The sequence below is a fragment of the Calonectris borealis genome, chromosome 1, assembly GCF_964195595.1.
Source record: "Calonectris borealis chromosome 1, bCalBor7.hap1.2, whole genome shotgun sequence".
NCBI lineage: Eukaryota > Metazoa > Chordata > Aves > Procellariiformes > Procellariidae > Calonectris > Calonectris borealis.
Genome location: NC_134312.1, coordinates 47716718 through 47739321, shown reverse-complemented (window position 1 = coordinate 47739321; position 22604 = coordinate 47716718).

Genomic DNA, 22604 nt, shown 5'->3' with positions numbered 1-22604 from the left:
ACCATTTGCCATGGACTGATCCACTCCGCACTGGAACAGGGTGAGGCTCCGGAACACCTGCAGTACAGTGATGACATCATCGTGTGGGGCAACACAGCAGAAGAAGTTTTTGAGAAAGGGGAGAGAAGAATTCAAATCCTTCTGAAAGCCGGTTTTGCCATAAAACAAAGTAAGGTCAAGGGACCTGCACACGAGATCCAGTTTTTAGGAATAAAATGGCAAGACGGACGTCATCAGATCCCAATGGACGTGATCAACAAAATAACAGCCATGTCCCCACCAACTAGCAAAAGGGAAACACAAGCTTTCTTAGGCATTGTGGGCTTTTGGAGAATGCATATTCCAGATTACAGCCTGATTGTAAGCCCTCTCTATCAAGTGACCAGGAAGAAGAACGACTTCAGATGGGGCCCTGAGCAACAACAAGCCTTTGAACAAATTAAACAGGAGATAGTTCATGCAGTAGCCCTTGGGCCAGTCCGGGCAGGACAAGATGTGAAGAATGTGCTCTACACTGCAGCCGGGGAGAATGGCCCTACCTGGAGCCTGTGGCAGAAAGCACCAGGGGAGACTCGAGGTCGACCCTTAGGGTTCTGGAGTCGGGGATACAGAGGATCCAAGGCCCGCTACACTCCAACTGAGAAGGAGATATTGGCAGCATATGAAGGGGTTCGAGCTGCTTCGGAAGTGGTTGGTACTGAAGCACAGCTCCTCCTGGCACCCCGACTGCCGGTGCTGGGCTGGATGTTCAAAGGGAGCATCCCCTCTACACATCATGCAACCGATGCTACGTAGAGTAAGTGGGTCGCACTGATCACACAACGGGCCCGAATAGGAAACCCCAGTCGCCCAGGAATCTTGGAGGTGATCACGAACTGGCCAGAAGGCAAAGATTTTGGAATATCCCCAGAGGAGGAGGTGACACGTGCTGAAGAAACCCCACTGTATAATAAACTACCAGAAAACGAGAAGCAATATGCCCTGTTCACTGATGGGTCCTGTCGCCTTGTGGGAAAGCATCGGAGGTGGAAAGCTGCTGTATGGAGTCCTATACGCCAAGTTGCAGAAACTGCTGAAGGAGAAGGTGAATCGAGCCAGTTTGCAGAGGTAAAAGCCATCCAGCTGGCCTTGGACATTGCTGAACGAGAAAAATGGCCAGTACTCTATCTCTATACTGACTCATGGATGGTGGCAAATGCCCTGTGGGGGTGGTTGCAGCAGTGGAAGCAGAACAACTGGCAGCGCAGAGGTAAACCCATCTGGGCTGCCGCGTTGTGGCAAGATATTGCTGCCCGAGTAGAGAACCTGGTTGTAAAAGTACGTCACGTAGATGCTCACGTACCCAAGAGTCGGGCCACTGAAGGACATCAAAACAACCAGCAGGTGGACCAGGCTGCTAAGATTGAAGTGGCTCAGGTGGATCTGGACTGGCAACATAAGGGTGAATTATTTATAGCTCGGTGGGCCCATGATGCCTCAGGCCATCAAGGAAGAGATGCAACATATAGATGGGCTCGTGATCGAGGGGTGGACTTAACCATGGACGCTATTGCACAGGTTATCCATGAATGTGAAACGTGCGCTGCAATCAAACAAGTCAAGCGAGTAAAGCCTCTTTGGTATGGGGGATGATGGTTGAAATACAAATATGGGGAGGCCTGGCAGATTGATTATATCACACTCCCACAAACCCGGCACGGCAAGCGCTATGTGCTCACCATGGTGGAAGCAACCACCGGATGGCTAGAAACATACCCTGTGCCCCATGCCACTGCCCGGAACACCATCCTGGGTCTTGAAAAGCAAGTCCTATGGCGACATGGCACCCCAGAAAGAATTGAGTCAGACAACCGGACTCATTTCCGAAACACCCTCATAGACACCTGGGCCAAAGAGCATGGCATTGAGTGGGTCTATCACATCCCCTACCACGCACCAGCCTCCGGGAAAATCGAACGATACAACGGGCTGCTAAAGACAACACTGAGGGCAATGGGTGGTGGGACATTCAAGCATTGGGATACACATTTAGCAAAAGCCACTTGGTTAGTCAACACTAGGGGGTCTGTTAATCGAGCTGGCCCTGCCCAATCAAGACTCTTACGTACTGTAGATGGAGATAAAGTCCCTGTCGTGCACATAAGAAATATGCTGGGGAAGACAGTCTGGGTTACTCCTGCCTCTGGCAAGGGAAAACCCATCCATGGGATTGCTTTTGCTCAAGGACCTGGGTGCACTTGGTGGGTGATGCGAAAGGATGGGCAAGTCCGGTGTGTACCTCAAGGGGATTTGATTTTGGGTGAAAATAGCCAATGAACTGAATTTTATGATGTCAATTGTTATATGATATTGTATATCATTATTTCTATGGTTGCTATCAATGGTATAACAGTGAAAATCACCCAGATTAATGAAGAATGAACTAACTCCGATGAAACCGAGCAAAGTGCAACGATGATAGAACTGGACGAGCGCAGCAGTACTGAAATGAGAACTGGCTTCAGGATGCAACAGCCCAACACCACACACCATCCTTCTGTCCCTGAAATACTGTTATGACAGATGGAGCCCAAAGTTGTGGACTAAAAGAACTCAATGGACATTTATATATATTTATGTATATATATGTATGTATATGTATTGGGCCATTCTCCCCGGCTGCAATTAAATGTATTTGGTTTTGGTTTAATTCTACTTTTCTGAAATAGGCTGCTGGGCCTAGAGACTCACTTTTTCTAATTTCAGAGTTTATTCCTCCCTTTAGGGTTAGTATTTATATTATGGAAGGGTGCAATAAAGAAAGTAATTTTGATGACCTTATATATCAGAAAAATCAGGACTTTTTTTCATTTAATATTCTGTGAGTTTATTTTAAAATGAAGCCTAAAGATACTTCAGAACTGTATGGGAACTGAACTGTATGGGAAGTTTCAGTAACTTCAATACTAAAGTTGTAGCTTCAGTGTCATATATTTCTCTACCTTTCGAATAGCATATACTACATATACAATGAGAGAGATGTAGTACCACTGATCTATGTTTAATGTTATTGTTATAATATAATCCCTTGCAATCAATTGCCTGAAGAGATTGTAATTAGAAATAAGCTGGAAGAGAGGCATAGTGATCCGTCTGCTGAATATCTTTAGACCTGCCGAGGTTGTGGGTTGATATACTGATAAAGACATATTTAGGGTGGTTTTTTTTCCAATTTTTAAAGGTTTTTGCTAGTTTCCAATTGCAATTGAGTTCAGAAAGAAGTAGAGCTGTTCTACTAGTGTTGCTTATATTATTTATTATGGAGAGCGTTAAGTGAGATTTCCAGACATATATTGGGCTATAAAGCTCAAATATTATAGGTTTTGACTAGTCAGAAGAATTCTTAAGATGTGTTAATGGAATCAAGGTTGAACATTACAAGCTTAAACTGCTGCTAATTTCCTTTTCTGGAGTAAGAAGACGACAATAATGTCTTGTGTCTTTAAAATCCAAGCTTTTGAATGATGAGTAGAATATTGAAAGCAAGAATGTGTTACACTTTCTCAAGGAAGAGGCATTTCATTATAATACATGACTTTGTAGTGGTCTGATTTCTGACCTTGTGATTTCAAACCATAGGTAAAAATATTACCTTGTTTTAAGCAGTCCTTTGAGAACCACCCTTGATGTTTTGAGCAGTTCACTAAGAATTTTCTGGGAACACATTTCTGAAAGTGGGTAATGACATTAAACAAAGTAAGTTAAAATATTAAAAAACTACATGCCAGGGGGATGTGGAAGGACTTGCTAAACCATGAGCCATAAACCATTGGGCACCTGTAAAAACCATATCCATTACGAGCATCAGTGATTTCACACTACTTAGTCTTTTGTTGTGCTTGCTAACATCTATTTGCATTACTGTTTGGATAATCAAATTCATTTTACATAATGCTAGAAGACTGTCATGAAACTGTGGCTAATCTATACCAGAGCAACACTTTCTTGCAGTGCTGAGATTCAGGATTTCATCATGTTCTGTATTAATATAATTACAGAAACTGTGCTTGCAAAATATTTAATGTCTCCATGAATCTATTCAGCTGATCTCTGATTTTTCATATTCAGAGGATTTATGTACTGTGGACATTTATTTATGATAAAATTTTATTAGAATGACAAAACTGTGCTCTATTACCTGCTTTTTCTGTGACGAGGCAAGATTGAAACCTTCTCTGTTGCAGTTTTGTTATTTTTTTGAAAGTAAGCAGTTGATCAAGCACCATACGTGCCTGGAATAAGAAACACACCTTCTGAAGATAGCCTCTACAATTATATTGTTATGTATATGTGAACGCCTAGAAAAAGAACCCCATTTGAAAAAAGATCACTAGAATGGCAAGTAAAGAAAAACACAGTTAAGTAATTCATACGCTTACCTACAGAACTCAAACTCACATGGAACCCTCTTAACCAATTAATGAGAAAGGTGATTTACTTTTATTGGTATGGGAAATAGTCTGAAGACCTGAAAAACATTATGAATGGGTACCACAAAGAAAAAACAAAAAAACCCAACACCCATCCCCCCCAAAAAAAAACCCACCCAAAGTTATGACAGCTCTTCCCTATTCTTAATTTCACAGTTTCTCACATTGTACTTGTCAGAGAATATTGATCTTTTAAATGTGAATCAGAACATTTGATCAAAGCAGAATATGATGTGATAGCTGTCATGGAAGTTAAGCTGAGGCTTAAAAAAACATCTATTTTTCTAAAGCAGGAGCTATAGTCTCCTTAGCAATTCTAAAAATCAGACATACCTGTTTCAGATTTTAGTCTATAGACACAGTTTGTTTCATGCCCATATAATAAAGTGAATGATCTTCCTATCACTATGATTTTCATAAATGATTTTTCATGCTTAGTGAAAAGCATTAGCTTGCCTGGTCAACCCCTTTTATGTTCTCATTGACTTTTATCCTGGAATTGTCAGATAAGTTACTGTTTCTCTGTAAAACTGTCCTTATCATTGTCTTTATAAAGGCTAACACATTCTTGGAATAATATTGCTACTTTATTACCATACTTGAAATGAGACAATTGTGAAAGTCTTCTATTATGGTGACATTAACAGTGGTTTCAACAGCCTATCCATCCTAGTTTGTGTTTCTCTGTATTCCCATCATTGCTGAAAATAAGCTTGCAAAACTTAATACAACACACAGCTATACAAATAACCAAGCAGCATTTCTGAATACTATATCCAAAGTCTAAAAAAGCAATTGTAAAGATCTTGACACTCTGTGACATTTAATATGAAAATACAAAAATTAATAAGGCATATACTTATTGTAGGAATAAGACTGCTTTGCAGTTGAGGAGTAACAGATTCTTGGTCCACAAAACCTAACTAAAGCATTTTCTTGCATCTTCACAAGAAAACCTGACAGCATTTCCAACGTCAAATGTAAGATAGGAATCTCTAGGATTCCAACTTTCAATTTTTTCTCTAGAAACTTTGGTAGTAGAAACTGAGCATAAAAAAGTCAGATTAACTACAAGTAGATTTCATAGCTTCAAGAAAATACCTTAAATGTAAGTAGATATGCAATAAATATAAAGTGGACAAGACTGCTGCAATCCCCAGTTTCTTTATACTTAAAACATTGCAATGAATCTTCCTAAATTAAATAATACATTATAAATTATACGGGGGAGTTGTGTATATATATATATAATGAAGGTTTCAGGTAAATAAGAACTCCCATGAAGCTTTGTTTCATAGGAAGGAAATGTAGACGAATGTTGAATTGACTCATGTTATATCAAATAGTTATGCATAAGATCACTTCAACAAACCGAAATGGAACGGAATATTTTGATTCAATGATATAAAAAGAATTAATTTCATTCTAAAATACTGAAATAAGTTTTGACATTTATAAATATTTTGTTTTTCTTTAAAAAAAAAAATTAATGCTTATTATTTTAAGTCCTGAGTGCAGATGAATACAAATTTGGTAATATTGAAATCAGAATGAAATGCAATTTTGAATAATTTTTGTTCTACCTGAGAGGTTTTTTAGTCCTATAAAAATGAAAAGGAGCACTTGCAGACTGACATAATAAATTGTATGAATAAGAGGACCTTATTTGACTATATAATGTATTTTCCCCCCCTGTTCCGCATACCTCTGGGAGTAACCAGCATCTGTTCTCCCCAGGTTCAATGTGTGGTTGAAGAATGTCCTCAATTACCTTGGTTTATGCAAATCTTATCACGTTTACATGCTTGCAGAATACAACAATATTCTTTCTTAAAATATTACATCTTTTATCTCTAAAAATAAAGGAATACCATTGCTTCGTAAGCAAAGTCTTATATTTATATTGGCAATAGAAATAGTTTTGAAAGCAACCATTGTACCTCATAATAATTTAATTTTATCATTGTCGTGGCTTAACCCCAGCCAACAACTAAACACCACATAGCCACTCCCTCACTCCCCCTCCAGTGGGATGGGGGAGAGAATCAGAAGGGTAAAAGTGAGAAAACTCGTGGGTTGAGACAAAGGCAATTTAAAAGGTAAAGTAAAAGCTGCGCACGCAAGCAAAGCAAAACAAGGAATTCATTCACCACTTCCCATCGGCAGGCAGGTGTTCAGCCATCTCTAGGAAAGCAAGACTCCATCATGCGTAACAGTGACTTGGGAAGACCAACGCCATAATGCCAAGCATCCCCCCCTTCCTTCTTCCCTCAGCATTTATGAGCATGACATCATATGGTATGGAATATCCCTTCAGTCAGCTGGGGTCAGCTGTCCCAGCTGTGCCCCCTCCCAACTTCTTCTGCACTTCTTGTGCACCCCCAGCCTACTCGCTGGTGGGGTGGGGTGAGAAGCAGAAAAGGCCTTGACTTTGTGTAAGCACTGCTCAGCAGTAACGAAAACATCCCTGTATTATCAACACCGTTTTCAGCACAAATCCAAAACATAGCCCCATACTAGCTACTATGAAGAAAATGAATCCTATCCCAGCCAAAATCACAATAATATTCTTATAGTAATATAGAAAATGCTTTATGGTGTTAAATAACTTTAAGTGTTTACATCTATGTGTTATCATACTAATAACTTTGTAAACAATATATATAGTGGTTTGAAGTATATTCATTTCAATAAGGGGAAATAGAATTGTATTATGTAAGGAAGAGACAAAGTTTGTGATCTTTTTTCTGTCTCCAGAAGACATGGTTCACTTCAGGCCATCCTGGAGGAGGAGCATCTTATTGTGAAGAAAAAAGTAGTTTCTTAACTGGTAGGGCATCTAATTCCATGTTATTAAATATTTTGGGACGAACTATTACAGCATACTGCCAGCATGAATGGTCCTAGATTTATTCTACTTGTTGGATCTTAGGTAGTGTCTAATAAGAGTTCTTGTTTTGGTGATTCTGTACTGCTTTATTTCCTTGGAATATTTACCTTTCCAGTCCAAACTGTAGCATGCAGAGAAAAAATCCAGTATCACAAAAATTGTCAAATTGTTTCTTTTTTTATGTCCTTTTTTCTTTTTTTTTTTTGTTGCTAATTGTGAAGTTATTCAGCTGGTTTAAAAGTCTCCTTTAAGCTAACTCACAGTGAAGGATTTCACCAGTGTTCCCTGGTGAAAGTCCATCAGAGAAGAGACCTCAAGGGAAATCTGTGCTTAGAAGATAGGTAGATCTAGAGTTGCTCAAGGAAGAATTTTATATGTTGAGGGATTAAGGTTATGTGAAGAAAAAAGACACTGATTCAACTTGTCTGTTTAGCAACATTGAGAGTAATGAGCGTAAGTGGCCTGATATAACAGTATTTCTTCCTCACACACGCTGTTAGAGACTGTTCCAATGATTAACACTGTCTTACTGCCACTGAAACATGCCTAGTAGCAAAGTTGATCCATTGTATGAGTGTAAATTTCTGCATTACAATAGCTTTCTGTGAACAGCATGGATTAGTCATGGCTTTTTTTTTTTTCATTTTCAGTTACTAAAATAAATCTTGAACCAGCTTTTTTCTTCTAACACAGGTAAACCTGTTTTATTCCACCACAATGTGTTTGGTACCGATCTTATAATGAACTTAGTAGAATTAATTTGAATAGTTTCCTTCTGATTATATATTTTTAAGTGGATGAGGCAAGAATATAAACATCTTTATTTTGTTGATGTTTTGCGTGAGCCAATGACAACTACCTTTGGAAGCAGTGTAATGATATGAAAAACACAATCCATTGACTCTTATTATAGGTCAGAAAATGCTGAAACACAGCTTTACATATAGGAAGCATCAGAAATCCTTCATCACACCTTTGCAAGCAAGAAGGCAAGGAAATAATGTTATACATCTTTTCAGTTTCCAAGATAAGATGGTGAAGTTATATATTGAACCACTGTTAGAAGACAGTTTAGGTTTCTGGTTTGACACTTTGGATTTTTAGAGTTGAGATGATTCTGCTTCACATTTTCAAGTTGTCTTGAATAATGGAATTCCTACTTACAGTTGGTTAGCCACAAGTGATGTTAGTGTTTTATATTACCATTTTGCATTTTCTAGCATTTGTTAATTCAAATATTTAATTCCTCTTTCTACCTTAAGTATCATCTAAATGTGAGTCTCTATCTTGTGTATACTATTTTTGTTCTCATGGTTATTTTCTTCTATTGATCAGACAACATGGAACAGAATTTTTCAGCATGGTTAGAACAGTCAAATCAACAGCATCTTCTACTGCACGTATTTTCTCTGGACATGATCTTTAAAGAACTATAGTTAATACACAGAGCTTTATGCTTTATTTCTTACGTTGAACGGTTAAATGAAAGCTATCTCACAACTTCTAAATTATTGACATCGTAATTTCCTTTCCTCTTGATTACTTCTCTTCTTGATTTCTGAAAATGTTTTTCATTCCCCTTAATAATTTACTGTTACTTCCATCAAGGTAATTTCCTTTTTTCCAACTTTTTCTAAACTAATTTCAAAAAGATTTCCACTTCTGTGCTTGGGGAGGAAATCTGGAGGTACTAGGATGTCAGTTGAATGTCTTCCCAGCCTTACTGCCTGCATTTCACAACATTGTTGTTAGCTACTTCAAGAAGAAAACCTTACCAGAACCTGCTGCTGGAGCACCACATAAACAGGAGTCTTAAGGGATAGCCCTCCTTCTCTCTGATATTTAGAGGTTGTACAACAACTGGCACTTATTCCTTTAAGTATGTGCAGAAACCTCTCTGTGACTTTCCACTAACAGTCCTAGCGTTCTTTGGAGCAATCCAATCATGGTTCTTTAAGATAATGTAAGTTGATCCTGTTAATAGCTTGTCTGAATAACGACAAAAAAAAGGGTGAAGAGCAGTTGTTTTGTGTGTTGTTTTTTTCTCTTCTGTTTTCTGATATTTAACAGAGGGGTAAGTAATCAAATCATTGAATTGCATGATACTGTATATTTATGTTATAATAAAACCTTCTTTTGTGTCTGGATCATTAAGAATGGAGAAGGGGAGAAGTGCAGGTTTTTATTAAGTCCACAATAATAACAGAATTTATTTAAAGAATTAGTCTGACATTCATTAAAGTACAAATTTAAGATACTTCCTCTTTAAATTGTATTTTTCGAGCTTGCATTGCACTCAGTTTTGTGCAATTCTACAGTTATTTAGCCTCACCTGTCAAAATACCTTTTTTCTTCATATTCATAATGTTAAGAAGTACAACCTGTTCCTGTCTTTAAAATAAAACATGCTCTTAAATGTTTTCCTAGGCTGTGGTCAAACTATTCAGCATGTTACATTATTGAACATATATTAATGGAAATTTTTTCACTGTCGGACTGACATCTGATGGTATATAGAAAATACTTTTCATGTGTTCTTTACATTAGGTCTAAAAATCAACTGCACAGAAAGCAAATAAATACGTTTACCTCTTCTGAAATATCATTTGCAGGAAAAATAAACTAAAGGTTTAGAAATGAAATGTAGATAAATATGACTCCAGCTTCTTTATTTCTTTAATTATGGAATGCATAAAAACAAATAAAATTAAAATGTAAGGAGGTTTTCTTTATAAGGAAAAAATAATTAAATTCACTGATGTGTTGTTCATCTGAATATGAGACCTTATCATCTCATTATCCTTTTCAAACACATGAATACATTTCAAATCAAATATACATTTCAATTTTTTAAACTTTATTAAAATTGCTAACAAGACATGTCTTTGATGGGCATTAGTAGAAGCTTGCACTCAGAAATGAACATTTGAAAACTGATGTAATGGCAGAGTACAAGTTGATCTTTAGCCTCTTGATTAGCGTTTTTTTTTATTTCTAACAAAATTCAAGAAAGCGAGGATAGAACAATGGGAATGGCAGTGCTTTCAGAATAGTATAAAAATGCAAACATTAATTTCATTCAGATGAGGTCATTTGCATGCAAACTGATCAGACTGCAAGCTTATCTCATTACTGTCTCAAGCCTGTGACTTGTCTCCTTTTTAAAGGTGCCATTAGCTTTAATAAGATAACTGCCTTCATTGTATATTAAACATGTGTGACCACTACATGGTTTCTGCATGATGGTGAATTGTTAATAACGATTTATCTTGTTATATTCTAACACAGTTTTCTTAATTTACTCTGCTTCAAATAGGGTATGCGACAGCAAGTCACAGTCTTGGATTTTTTTCAATTTCTTCTGAATATTTTTCTCCCTTCCTTGTCAGTATATTTTTTTCAAATTGGACAATTAACTATTAGCTGTAGTCCTGTTTGTCAGCAATATTTAATTGGCTTAAATATTTTAAATAAAAATATTCTTTCATTCACACAGATTATATGTAGTTTTTACAGTCAATCATACTGCTCTTCAATACATGGGATGGAGATTGTTTTTACATCTCCCCATATCAAAACCATCAGGTCTTCCACAAATTTCTAGTCTGACTACCAGATGCAGATGCCTTGTAGATGACCCTTAAGCTTTGGACTTCAGAATCACTCAGAGACCAAATTGCACTGGAGCAGAGATTCAAGGCTTTCTGGTGGCTGAGACATAAAGGAAAAACTGGACCCTCAGAGGAAATCCAATCTCTAACAGCTTTCCCATACAGTCGTGTCATGAATAGCAAAAGAAAATAGAATTTAGGAATTGGGGAGACAAACAGTCCTGATATACAAGGTTTTCAGACTCTCAGAACCCTCTCAAACCCTGTGTAATCTGCCAAAGAGCAGAAGGGAAAGGGGGAAGGTAGCAAGATATCAGATCATCAGTGAAAAGTAAAAATAAATAAAAAGTATCTTTAAAGTCCACGAGGCCACGATTTCCTCAGGCTGTTGATGGTACAGGGATTTCCCTGTGAAATGGTACATAACCATTAAGGCAGAATATGTGTCAGTAAAAACGGAATGAGAAGAGTGTGCACACATGCTGAAGGCATGTATCCTCAAGTCCTAGGCAGTGCTGAGCTTTGTTGATCGTTGTCAGTGGATGGGGAGTAAAAGGGCAGGAAATGGGTACAGATCATTTCATTTGTGGAAATTATTTTCTCAGAGCTCTGGATGAATCAGGATGGAAAAGAGGCATCTTTCCCTATCTCTTGGTAAATAGTGACAGGTGCCTCTTTGAGCTAGCTTTCTTTTGCAGATGACTGGCAGGGCTCTTCGTCAGGGATGATACAGTGCGGAGGTAGTTGTTTATTTAAGCTCCACAGTCAGACTGAGCCTCCATGCTAAGGGCAACAATGCTTAAATAACTAGAGGCATTTAAACTTTCAGACAGAATAAGGCAACATCTTCCAAGGAAGGAAGAGGTTTTTTGTACTGCATTTTGGAAGTACCTGCCTATTGGATACCTTCGGCTCAGAACTGGGTCTGGAGTTACTGACCACTGTGGTAGAGCAATTTAATGTTATGCTCCTTTTTTTGTGCTAATACATTTCCCTTGTTTTACATATCATGTATAAGAATGAGTAAGTACTGTCTGCTAGGAATGTCCAAAAGACGCGTTTAATTTTTCTGAGATTCCTAGCAGATGCTTGAGATAGTTTATCGAATGTAAGAGATGTGCTTAACTGTTAGGTTATGTCTATTAATGCCTTAGATGTTGCCATTAACTTGTCATGAATGAGTGGTTTTAAGGCCATGTAAAGAATCACTGGCAAAGATATTGGCAAAGGGTGATTTTAACAGAAATTTATAGAAACGTGACTTAACAGAATTTGATGGCACTCTATTACTTATTACATGGATTAAGTCTACACAGGGGAAAATCGTATTAGAATTGTGTTGGAATGATTTGTACAGAGATTGAGGATGAAAGGGTAAAAAGGGGGACCCTCCCGTTGAGTCATGACGTTCAGAAAAGATCAGACTGGACCCAATCTTAGTCTCAGACTTGGACAACGGTTTGTGTCTTATACAAAAGGGAATAGGAAGGCCCTCTCGTTGGGTCATGAGGTTCAGAGTAGATCCCCTTGCTTTCTAAACTCCTTCTCAGAGACGAGCCTAGGTGCGGCTGGATCTACCTTTAGTCTCAGACCTGGGCAACAGTTTATGACTAAAGGATGAAGGGTTTTTAGCAGCAACTTAGAGTCCAACAATACTTAAGCATTAATCATTTTGGCAGCCATACAAAGAATTAGTCAAGTTACTACAAATACTAAAACAACTTAACTACAGATTATACTTGTTAGTAACTGTACAAATAAGCGCGCAAAGAGATCTAGATCAACCAATATGTGTGTATATATACATATGTATACGAATATGGTACCAAAGCTAAATGAAAGGCCTAGAGTCAGCTAATTTATAAAGGTATACCTATTAAAAATTCCCCTCGAGTCCCGTGAAATACTCATGTAAAATGCTTTGACATTTCTCAACGGGCAAAGAGTTGAGCCCCGAGGAGTGTTTCAGCCCAAATCTTGGTGATCCTCCGAGTATCGCAAATTCGAGTTTGTGAACTCTCAGAGGCTTCCCACTCAGAGGGAGATTCTGACTGCAGCCCACTGCGGTCCAGGAGAGCTCAAAGGGTCTCACTTGGTACCGCTGTTTATAGGTTTGCAAGATGATTGGCTTTAGTCATCAGTAAATTTCCATTTTGGCTACTATCTGAGGTGATCCAGGGTAGTAATTATGGTATTGCTTCACGGTATTGTTCCACTTGAGCTATAATCCGGGTAGGGAATGCTTCAGAGCCATCAGAGATGAGAAATTATCTCTTGTTTCTGTTCCCTACTTTGATCATGTAGCTAGTGTCCCTGGTACGATCAGTGTCATTTCCCACCTTAGCCATGCAAGAGCGCTTGGTACGGCCAAGGGACGCTTAACTGCCCAACTCATACACAATGGCTAAAGCTTAGCAGAAGATTCTGAGATCGTATCATAGCCCAGAGGAAAAGAGAGGGGAGGAATGCACCACCACATAAATATATGTTAAAAGTTTTAGGGTACAAAAGTAAATCAAGCTGATTTTTTAGACTTATTTCTACAGACAAAATCAAGATATAAATGATAGTAAGGGAAGCAAAACAATAACAGAGGTCCGAGTCATCATTTATCTAAGGAAGCAGATTTATTGGAGTCAGATACAGAATAGCAGATCTATGGACAGAATTTCAGATTCACACAGATTATAGATAGAACAAGAGATATCTATTTATCTCAAGAGGATTAGCTAGTCAATTTTTTATTAACATTGAAATGTTTTCTGCTAACAATTTTCCCTAGGGAAATGTCCCCTGCATGTTCTGAGTTAATGAGAAAAGAAGGATGGTTCCATGGTGAGTGATTTTCTGGGGCTTGGCCTATGTGTCTTTAACTGTCCATTTTCTTACAATTTTTCTGTGTGAATTTATACGGCTTCCCTGTGCACTAAGTCCCATTTGTAAGAGGGAATGGTTACACTTACAGGAGTACTATGAAGCTAAATATATGAAAGAACAAAGAAGCATGATAACATGTTGCCTGTTGTATTTCTTATTACCATAAATAAAATTTAAAAATCAATCTACTGCCTGTACAACATATACTAAATGACAGATGTTCCTCGTCTGATTGGCCATAAGTAATCATTCGCCTGTGGAGATATACAATATGATTTAAAAGAAAACCAGCCAGTATTCTTTACTGATTTTCTTATGATGATTCTTTTCTGCCTTGCAGGTTGTAATGGGAATGGTTTCAAATACATTGTCAATTTTGTTAATAAGCTCACATCTTAATAAGATACTGCATGAAATTATGTTATTATGAACTGATGGAAATATATTCTTCTGTTAGATTTTTATTCATTATACACTGCTCTAACATACTTGTTAATAACATAAGAGAATCCATTTCTAGAGAGTAAAATGTAATGCTAATTTTTCATCATAATGACTTAAATTCATATTAAGTCAGACAATAAAAATATAAGTGAAAATGATTGTATTAATGTAAATAATTTCTGATTGGACAATCACGATGGATTGCGAAGTAACGAATACCTGAAATGCTAGAAATCACTAACGACATAAAATGCAATAGTCTAATATAACAGTTTTAAGATCTTCCCCTCAAGCTTATAATTAGCTGTGGTTATATCATCAAATGGCACTCTATATGAGTTTTTAATGAATATTTTTACTAAAAATGTAATCACTTTCTTAGCTGTTTTCTCCTTTTTTCTGTTAGATATCTCTTCTAAATTCCCCTTGGATATGAAATTCAAAGGCTTCCTTAAACTTACTCTACATATACTGAAATGTAGCTTTTTCACATTTATGAATGTACATAAGTTTTTAGAGAATTTTTCCCTTAGGTTTATTGAATTAAAAATAATCCATTAACTTGAAATCACCTATTTTCCACAGTGATTATAAAGTGATACTTTCACTATCTGATTTTTTCATTCCCAATTCATGTTTGTTCTGTCTTTTACTGAATTGGTTGCATTTATTTTGCAAACCCTTTTTATCTGAAACTCCTCCCATGGAGTAATGCCAGTATCTCTTCTCTAAATTGTAGAAAATAAGTCTTTCTTTCACTCATTACAGAAGTATATTTTCACGTTTTTTTCTGCCATATGAGTGAGAGTGATTTTTCCATATGTCCCCTCTCCCAATCCCTATGAAGGGTCCCTGGACACTCTTTAAAACTTCTGTGTAAAATAATGTTTTAGAATTTACTAATTGAAAATGTAAGTTTGTAAGATGCAAGAGATAAGGCTTTTATTTCTTCTATTGAAATATTATTTCACAGCCTAATAAAAGTTGTGTTTGTTTTTTGATTTGGTTTGGGTTTTTTTAATATACTCAATTTTCTTATTTTCATTCTATTACTCTGGTTATGCATTCAGACATTTGTTCACTGTTAACTAAATTATGTATATTTTACAGTTTATGATTTCCTTATTATTAGGAATAATATTACTTATCATTTGAAAAGAATGTTCTCACTTTTTGTAGCAAAGATATTCAGGTTAAAGAGACATTTTGCCTCAGAATCAGCAAATATCACCGTAGATTGCCTCCTTTATCATTTTCAGATATTGCAATGCCTTTATCCAAACATATCTTTTCCTGACATTTCAGTCTATCTCATAGTTCAGAGTCTTCAAGAAACACTCCAGGCAAACCTGCATAATCATCTTAAGGTGGCTGTGGTTCTGGAGTGGCTTGAGATGCAACTTACTATCAACAGAATGTCTTCTGCGTTTGCTGACATGCATGAATAGTCCACCCTGTGGCCTGTGACTATGAATAAGCTCTGTATGCTGAGTGTATTGTTACACTTTATTTCAAGAAATACAAAGTCCTTAGATCCAGCAATAATCATTCCCATGTAGAAAACCAAATATCTCTGGCAGAACATTGGTCATAAATAAAAGGCCTGTTCTGGTGCGAACGGCAATTGCTTCAGAGCAAAAACTTTGTGTCTTTCCTTTAATATCTCAAGTCCTGCAAGAGCTCTAAAAAGTTCATCTTTGAACTCAGAATTAATCTGGCAGGTGGGATTAAAAGACATAAAAAAAGGACAGGGAGTTGGAACATGGAATATTTAGGGTATAAACAGAAACGGGACCCTTCCATGCGCTTTTGAAGCATTGCATACACACCATAGCCTCACAAGATACCTGGGATGTGGATCCTTTAAGTTAGTGAATTCACACTGTTTTATAGGAGAGAAAAGACTGTGAGGCATGAAATAGGACTAAGTTTCATGATGAATGATACTCTATTTTCAGCAGTTATTGGTTTTGACGCTATCAGCAAAGAAATCTGCTATCTAAGGATAAAAGCAAAATGGTAAAATATTGACCTTAAATGCTCCTTCTGGAAGAACAGAAAATTAAATATAAGATATTTTATGAAGAGAAGTTGAAATAAGGTATTTTATGAAGAGCATTAACAAATAACAGGTAGTCTCCCTGACTGAAACATCCAAATAACTATGAGTGATTGCAATGTGGAAGTGTTAAAGGCCCTTGCATAGAAAACAATTGTAATGAATGAGAGTCTTTATAACATAAAGGAAGAAGAAAGAGAATAATTAATTAAACATGTACAAAGTTATGGCTGTAAAGAGAAATGTGTATCATAAACTTATTGTAAACTTATTGCAAACTTATTGCTTATCAGCAATCCTAAATGAGGTAGGATATTAGTTGTTATCAGTCAGCTTAATCATACATTTACTGATTCCTGACATTAGAGTGATATCAAGAACAAGAGAAACCTCAGGGGATGTTTACACCCAAACCACTGACTTAGAAGAAGAGTGTTAAAAAAATACTTGCTATGATAGAGAGGTAAGGGAAACAGATGAGCTGCAGGTACAATTCAGAACCTTTGTGAAAGCTAAAATATAAACAGGAATATCAAGTTGAGAGTAAGGGTTTAGGAGACTGCTATGTACATTTCAGACATTGTTGATATCTTGTATGACACGTTCAGGCATATACAGAAAAGAGACACCAGACACGATGAAAATGAAGAGGGGATGACTTGAGGACACAATTCTACAGCTTTCTGTCTGTAAAATGAATTGCAGACTGCATGTTTTCAGAACTGGTCACGTCTTGATGAATGTGAAAATAAAAAAGAGACCAAAAAAAGAGACTGGTAAGATATCCCAAAAGGCAATATTTTATGGTTTGGTGAAGAAAAAGAAGACAGAAAGAAATACTAATGATTTGGGAGTGGTTTGTAGGACTCTCAATGTAAAGAAGACAAACTATCAAATATGAGTGAATTTGCCGAAGACAAAATATACAAATATTTAAGATTTGTAATTTGCAAATACAGAAAGATTAGACAGATACAAGTATAAGCTTTGAGCTAACATTTTCAGATGCTGATTGGTTTTGTGAGCAGGAGGAAAAAAATTGAAGAATCTTAAAAGTACATGAGAATGAAAAAGCTTAATATTTTACAGCATTCTTGATAAATTATTTAAGGCAAGAAAGGATAAACCAAACTGAATGCTTTCCACGTTAGTTTTGTCTTTTGAAATCCTGAAAGAAAACATAAAGTACTTGAAGTTTTGAAAAAATGTGATGTAAAAACTACTGCAAGACATCTTGCCTCAGTGCAATCAATAGAATAATACTTTATATATACCTAACTTATAAAAAGGGATAACAGGACAGAATGAGTATGATTTGTAATACCCAGTAATCTGTTCTATACTGCCTACAGTAATTGACTACTGTAGATGTCAACAATATGGACTATTTAAATATCTTTGAGTACTATTTATTACTAATAATTTAATAAGAAAGCATGCTTATAGGGGAAATTTACTTGTATAAGCCTGCAGATAATTTTTAAATTAAAAAAAGACCACTGTAATGCTACAGACACTTAGATGCTGCAATGTCATTGTCTGTAAGAAATGAGACCTCATCACTTACTAAATAGAAAGCAAGACAACTATATATTCTTAAAATATTAAATAATTTTAAGAATACAGGGGCAATTTTTTTTTAAACAGCAGAGAAAAATGATACATGAAAAAGATCTAAGAAAGACTGCAGGAGCTCTATGAAAAACTAAATATAACAAAGTAATGAAATGCCAACAACGTGATTCGGCAGGGCATGCAGTTTGCAGAGTGACAAAAGCTAGACTTGTTAATTTTTTAATTGAAGAATATTCCTCCTCAGGGCAAGGGAGGGCAGAACATTGAACAGGACTAGAAAGCTCTTGATGTGAATCAGCAGAAGGGAGGGCACAATTGTGGCAGAAGCTGAGATCCTCCAGAGCTTAATGGCATATAAAACAGAGATGCTTTCAGAATGAAGAAGCAGGTTGGATGCATGGAGTTCCTCTGTAGGACGGATGACAGACTGGTTAAGAGCTTGTGTGTCAGGTTCAGAGGAGAGAAAAATGGCAAGTCCTCTGCCTGGGAAGGAATAACAGCTTCCAGAGACAGAGAATAGGACTGACCAGGATGGACTGGCTGGGGAGCAGCTCTGCTGAAAAGGCCCTGGGGGTTGTGGCAGACAGCAAGCTGAGTATGAGCCAGCGGTGTGTCCTGATAGCAGAGAAGGCCAATGGCATCCTGGACTGGCTTGATTACCCTCTTTTAATGAGGATTCATTAGATTTAATATATAAAACTCTTTCCAGTTTTGGGGCTCTCTTAATACAAGAAAGATATTGACAGACCAGAGCGAGTTCAGTGAAGCCACCATGACAATCATGCAGTTGGAGCACCCGACCTGGGAAGATAAGCTGAGGGACCAAGGTTAGTTCAACCTGGAGAGGAGACAGCTTTGAGGGGAAGTAACAGTGGCTCTCCATGGAGGTGGCTGAGAAAACAGAGCCTTCATACTGGTACATGGTGGGAAGACAAGAGACAATGGGCATAAATGGAACAAGGAAGGCTCTAACTGTATGTGAGGAGAAACACTTTTCCTGTCAAGCAATGGAACAGGTTGCACAGAGAGGTGAGCAGTCAACACCCAACTGGATACAGGCCCAAGAAGCCTGGTCTGATCTCAGACCTGACCCTTCTTTGAGCAATAGTTTGGACTAGAGACCTCTTGAGGTCCCCTGCTGCCTGAATTATCCTATGAATGGTCTCTACAGGTAAACTTTATTCTGCTTCCATATTTTTGAGGAAGACGACTAGGGAGAAAGTAGTAGCATTTCCAGATAATCACTTAGTGTAACTGGGAGAAAGGAGTGAGTTGGGTTTAACTGGCGCACTTCTTTCTATCAAGCCATGACTCCTGACCCAGGGAAGCATAAGTGTGGAGTGTGACAGTGTTTCAGCTCATTTCTTCCGGTTTTGGTTGGTTGATTGGCTGGATGTGGGGTTTTTTATATTGTTTTGGTTTGGGTTGTTTGTGATTTTTGGCTCTTGTTCATTCTTATTTATGTTGAAACCACAAGTTACTTAGCAGGTCATTGAATATTGTTAAATATGAGGGATAGGTCTGAATAATGAAACTCATCTTTGACACTTGGTGGGGTTGAAAAGAGCTAAAGAGAAAGAACAATTGGAGATACAAGAGGGAAGACAAGGGAAATAATGAAGAATGGACAATTGATTCAGTGGAATACTGATAATAGATAGCCCATGGTATTAGAGTGGGACCCCAGATATGGAAAACTGGTTTGCCAAAGTCATAGAGACATATGATCAAGAAAATTCAGGGCAAGGATGTGGTAAGAGATTTTGGCACGTTAAAGGTATTAACCTTAAGAGAACTTGGCATCAGGCTGTTAATAATCAAGAACAATATGCATATCCTGAAAACAGAAAACTATCTGATTACATGTGTGCATGCTCCTACACACATACACACAGCATATACAGAGTAAATAATTCTGTAGCACATTACAGAATGATTGGTCTGTGCAGGTATATTATATTTACAACCATACTGTTGAAGTATTTTAGCACAAATTCTGTTGCCATGATGAAATATTTAGCTGGAGTGATGGCATTTGGTATATATCATTAGAGTAGCAGCTATTAGTGTTATATAGTACATCATCAACGTGACAACTTTGAGAGGATGTGTAATATATAACCAGAATAGTCCCATTTGGACATCAATATGTGGTGTTTACTGGTATTAATAATGTAGTAGGTTTAGTTTCATACAGCAAATAGGCATAATTCTGATTCTAAACAGCAGTGAAATTCCTGTAAATAGTACCACAGCAGCTTCTATCATGCAGTGACTTTCGTGATAAGGAATGGCTCTCAGACTAGAGTTTATGTATACTGATTACCACCACTTACTCTACTATAGTAGTAAAAAAACCACCACCAACAAAAAAACCCTTATAAAATGAAACCAAATAAAACCTTAACAAAAACTGGTCAGTCATTCCATCAGTAGAACAGTGTGCTAACACAGTATGAATTATTCCGTGAGTAAAAATGATCAGTGAGGGCAAAATGGACAACTTTGAAAAATATAAAAAACCCTTGATGGTTGTGGAAATCAACATACAACATAGACGCTACACCTTTATTATTTAAACATAAAGTCATGAAAATAAGAGACTCCAACATATACTCAAAGAAGTGATGAAGAAGCTAGGTTAGGGAAAAGGAAGTTATTTTTTTCCTTAAAACTACATATATTTTGTGGTATCTAAGTTAAAACTAACTTTTTTTTTTCTTTAACCATAACAACTTATGTTTGCTTGCCTCAATTATCACTGAAATTTAAACTTTGAAAGGGTCTGAGTATTTGGCAGTCCAATATTACAACTATAGTGTCAAAGCAGCACTGCGTCTGAGAAACTTTACTACCCAGTTTTACTTCTGAAAAGGGGCATCAGACTTAGAAAATCATAGAATCATAGAATATCTCAAGTTGGGAGGGACCCATAAGGATCATCAAGTCAGCTCCCTGTTCCTCGTAGGACTACCTAAAACTAAATGTTCCAGAAAGACTAAGGAAACAGCTAACATTGAAGCTTAATTAGACCAAACAAAATGTAAAGGTTTCTAGATCCCCAAAACAAAATAGTCTTTGACTATTTAACCACAAATATATCCCAAAAGACTTCCTATGTTAATGTTATTTCCCTCCTTAATCCATTATAAATTTCTCCTGTCTTACTGTCTACTTTCTTTTTTTCACTCTTGATTTAAAACATAAGTCATAGTTGTCACTGTAGAAATTAGCAGATTATAGAAACAAAAGCCAGGAAACATTTACATGAGCAGTGGCTGGGGTGGAATCCAATAGCAAGCCAAGACAATGCACAACAAGCTTGCACTAGTTCAGCACATCTCCAGAACATCTAGTCAACAGACCTTCCAGGTAGTCCTCTGCCTCAAATACCTTTTCCACCTTAATGCCATTTCTACTTCCATCAGCTGTACTTAAAAAAAAAAAAAAAAAAAAAGTATTTTTCACCACTGTATTTCAAGATACATCTGAAGGTAGAATTCAGTCCTAATAGCCTTTCCTGAAGGTTTCAGTAGATTTGTGTCATACTCTAAAGACCTATATTTCTTGGTTGAAGCTTAAAATTTTAAAACCAAAGACATTTTTCAGCACTGAATCTAACTTTCCTTCCTAGTAATCAAGTTTTCTACTGAAGATGGCTTCAACATTTGTTGCTTATATTTGTGTGTTCTTGGACTAGATGGGAAAGGCAGCCATTTTATTGTATACATGAACCCAGTACTGAATGTTATGCCGAGTAATTCCTTCCTTGCCCAATAAACTCGTGATTTTATTAAGGAACACATAACACAATGCTTATGTTGCACCCTAAACTGACAATACAGTTTCCTGATGCCCACCAGTTTTCCATTTCTGATTTCAGCCATAGTGACTGGCTGCAGATTTGTTGTTTACAGAGTTGTACCTTCAACTTTAAACTTTGTTTTCTGATAAACTATCAGTGAAACATGTTGGGAAAACACGCTTAAAAAAAAGAATGAAAGATGACTAAAGAAAATACATTTAAAAGCTCACATGAATAATATTAGATGGTTTTGTATAATGTTTATGGAAATGTATTCATGTCTTTCATACAATTTTTTAACCTTCAGTAATATCTAGTTAGAAAGTGTCATTTTTGAAAGACATGTATGAACATTCTTTCCACATACGAATATGAATCTGATAAAATGTGCAAACTTAAACATTAAGTATATTTGTGCTAGGTTTGCTTGTCCTTTTTCAGTACACTGAAAGAAAATGTGTTTAATATTTTTAATAAAATGTAACAAAGGTTATTCTAATTAATCAGAAAAAAAGTTCATTATAAACTGTTTTTTTTAAGTATTCTTCATGTTATCAGTTTGACCTCATAACAACCATAATGATACAAATAAATAGATTCCAGATATGTAGATATACAGATCACTTTAAATAAATCTAGGTTAAGAACTAAACAAAAAAATTCTAAGAACAGTTATTTTATGTAACTAAGTATGACTTTTAATCCTAGATATTTTTAAGAAATGAAGGTTAATAGCCAGTGTGTTATTTTATTTCTATTTCATTTTAAGGCTTTTTTTGTTGAGTTTGTTTGGGCTTTTTTTTTTTTCCCCTAGAAAAGAATCCTAATAAGCTGTAGGTTATACCTAAAAGAAATTAACTATCCAACGTATATT